General features: G+C 37.7%; 1 long non-coding RNA gene across 1 annotated transcript; it reads left to right on the top strand.

Moving 5' to 3' along the window:
* The first annotated feature begins 381 nt into the window (after positions 1-381).
* On the top strand, positions 382-1,459 carry LOC132144601 (uncharacterized). Its single transcript, XR_009434358.1, has 2 exons — positions 382-496; positions 1,030-1,459. It is a non-coding gene; the product is annotated as an uncharacterized LOC132144601 (long non-coding RNA).
* Positions 1,460-3,850: the final 2,391 nt, after the last annotated feature.

The raw sequence follows: 3,850 nt of genomic DNA, 5'->3' as shown, positions 1-3,850 counted from the left end.
CAATTTAAAGTGCCACTAAATAAACAAACTGTGGTGTGCTTAATGGCTGAAATGTGTTTTGAGGACGATCAGGAGGTCAAACCTGAACCTTTCAGTTACTTATCCAGAGCTTTAAATACTGTACCACATTAATCATGCACCAAAATAAACTATACACATGACTTTTGTGCATGCGTCCATTTTGGTTTGGCTGGTTAAAAACCTACATCAAGTGTGAACCACATCGACTGAGTGTGAAGAGCTCATCATCTTAAGTGTGAAGTGCATGGCTGCCTTTAAACCATCTAGATTATTATTAGACACAAAATTACTCATATTGCAAGAAATGTTTTTGTGTTGCATTTCCAAGAAACAAAGTGTATTTTCACACCTGCCTCTTTTCAGCCTAACAAACATCAGTCCAGCCAGCATCTCTAACACTTCTGATGCTTTCTGAACTCTAGACCAGACTCAGACCAGACTCCTTCATTTACACGAGCTCAAGAACAACACAAAGGTAAATCTGCTTAATCTTTAAATGAAGCAAAAATGTATTTTTATTTTTCTTGCCTTAATTTTCTTCATGTAATAATTTTGTTGAGCATTGTGTGTGATTCTGGTTATTTAGATAGTTATTATGATTGTCTCCATTAGTATGAACCTGATGAGAACTGACTTCATAAATCCACTGAAAACACCCAAACAACAGCTGATTCAAAGACAATGAGGATTGAAAAATGATAAAAAAAGAAACATTCCAGACACACAGAATATACTTTGTTTCAGTGAAATTCAGAGAGCATTGTCTTGCTTTGGGGCCCCCAAATGAAAATTTAACATCCAACAGTATTCTAGATATTTTGATCGAAAACAACAAGCACTTTTTATTGTGTTACAGTTTAACACTGTCAATGACATTCAACTGTTTGTCTGGACGATTAGACATTCAAACCATAGTAAACACTGCTAACTTCTGTTCTCACAGCTGCTGTTTGCTCTCATAGTAAATGCTGACTTTCTCAACCTGCTCTTTTCTCTTGTTTGTGTCAGGATGAGATCTGCAGCTCTTCTCTCGATCCTCTTCATTCTGGCTCTCAGTGATGGAGCAGACTGTCAGGACTTTAATGAATTCAGGCGAAAACACATTCTCTCAACTACATTTAAAACCAAGGATGGACATGTTTGGGCAAAATATTTATTTGAAAAGGAACTCTGTGGAAGAACTGAAATACAATCTTTCATCAAGAGCAGTGAGAAAAACATAAAACAAATCTGTAACGGCTCCGGCAGTGTTTCAGGGAACTATACCAAAAGTACAGATTTCTTTGAAGTGTATCGTGTTAAAAGCTCTGTGGAAATAGATGGAAAGTGTATCATTACCAGTTGTACTTCAGGCAAATATAATGTTTTCGTTAAATGTGAGAACAGACAACCTGTGCACTATGGACATCAAAAGATTAAAGAGAACACATATCCACAACCCTGCTTTTAAAGAGCGCTGTATTTTATTCCAATGCAGTGGTAGTGAGGATCCAAAGGAGGTTGCGTTAAAATATTGATTTTAATCATTCATTAAAAAATATTGCTATATCACACATATGTTTGGATATAAATGCAAAAACATTTAATTTAAGCTTTCTTTGCAAAATGCAGTTCAATATTATAAAAACAAACTAAATGTATAGCTTGAATGCAAAGCAAGTCGCTTCAAATAAAAGCATCTGCCAAAAGCATAAAAGTATCATTTCTGTTCATTTGTGAACTCATACTGATTCTCTATCTATGGTATTTGATTGATATACAATGCTGTCAAAAATTAACACTTTACACACTTAAGGCACACTCAATATATCTGAACAGTGAAGAATGTATGTAAAGTTGCACTACCAAAAGCTGCTAGCAATAAGATTCAAGGCATTGATGTTTTTCTACAAATCCACCACTGGCTCTGCACTCCTTTACTTAAATTCGTTACTTCAGACTTATGTGCCTCTAGATAGAAGCTTGCGTTCTGCAATTAAAAGATGCATTATTGTGCCATCCCAAAGAAGCACAAATTTCTTAGCCATCTTCAAGAATCGGCTTAAAACACATCTCTTCCAGCTTTATCTGACCCTCTAATTCTTGCCACTCTATTCTATTATATATATATATATATATATATATATATATATATATATATATATATATATATATCAGTGATGCGCGGGTCAATGTATAAACAACCCGCACCTGACCGATGTTTTCAACTAACCCGCCCTAATTTAGTTTCCTAATAACTAAATCCCACAGCTTCACTAGTAGAGAGATGCTGCCAGGTACAATTAATTCACACAAATTCAATCGCTCTCACTAATGCTGGGTACACACCAAAAGATAATCGGCTGATTTTGGGTGGATTTCGCCCCTTCTGACAATCCTAGCTATGTCCCGATTATCTTGATGGTTCCGCAGATTATCTCATCAAAATTTGTCTTGGTGTGAGGTGTGTTACGAGTGTAAGAACCTGATCGGAAGAATGTCGGAGCCGCCCCGATCACGAAACTTAAATATTAAACATGTTTAATATTTACGATCAGACATCCTGATGTGTGGGGGAAACTCCGAGGACAAACACACGCATGCTCTGGAGATTATCACCTGAAACGAAACAATATCCAATCAGAAAGCGAGATGATGGAAGACGGAAGCAGTCATGGTGCAGCACAAAGTGACATTGATGTGGACAGCAGAGATGGAGGATCAGCTTGTTGATTTGTGGCAACGGCACGAATGTTTATTTGTGTCATGTAAAAAATCATTCAAAACACTATCATTGCAGTTTCTTCCTGCATATCGTCCACCATGCTTTTTCTGAAGTCTTGCCAGATTTAGGGAGATTTCCTGTGTTTGCAGTCGAGACTCTGGTTGAAAATCTGTTCATGTGTGGTGTGCTGTCTTTGTCACATCATGGCACACCACACACTATAGGAGCAAAATGGTTAAATCTAGGATTTTTTATCCTCATGTTTGTGGTCTATCACATTTTGAAAATCTTATAAGATGTCAAAAATATTTTGGTGTGTACCCAGCATAATGCATTCATATGAATGTAATCTTTACTGTCCTACTTTATCTGTATCTGATTTAAAACGAGCAGAAATCTGTGAGAAATATAACAACCCAAAGACAAAAGAACTGATAAAAATGAGCTGTATGAGCATATATATATATATATGCATACTTTCCCCTTTAAGACTTGCTCTCTATTAATTAAGACTTGCACTCTATAATGTTTACACCTTATTAAGGTGTAAACATCTCCGAGGACCTGACTTGGACTACTCACATTCAAACTCAGGTTAATAAAGCCAGGCAAAGACTGTACCATCTGCGACAGCTGAGGAAATTCAGGGTCACACCAGCAATCCTGAAAACTTTCTATTCAGGGGCCATAGAAAGTGTATTGACTCAGTGTATCTCAGTGTGGTATGGGGACAGCTCCAGTCAAGACTGCAAAGCCCTGCAGAGAGTTGTGTGCTTAGCTGAGTGCATCTCCGGGTCTGCTTTCCTCTCTCTGCAGGACATCTACCTCAAACGCTGCAGAAGCAGAGCTGCTAAAATCATCTAGGACTCCATCCACCCCAGTAACCATCTTTTCATTTTGCTGCCATCTGGTAAGCGCTTCTGTAGCCTGATGGCAAAAACCAAGAGACTCAGGAGGCGTTTCTTCCCCCAGGCCATCAGGGTCCTAAACTCAAAACCAAAACCATCTTCTTGTCTCCACTTAATGTTCACTTTATCAGTAAGATCTTCATCATTCACTACCTTACTTTGACATACTGACAGTGTCAACCTATTTGCACATTGCCTCTTGTACATCCCTGTGTAT

The sequence above is a fragment of the Carassius carassius genome, chromosome 8, assembly GCF_963082965.1.
Source record: "Carassius carassius chromosome 8, fCarCar2.1, whole genome shotgun sequence".
Lineage (NCBI taxonomy): Eukaryota > Metazoa > Chordata > Actinopteri > Cypriniformes > Cyprinidae > Carassius > Carassius carassius.
The sequence above is the reverse complement of the archived record's forward strand: the minus strand, read 5'-3'. Positions and strand labels throughout refer to the sequence as shown.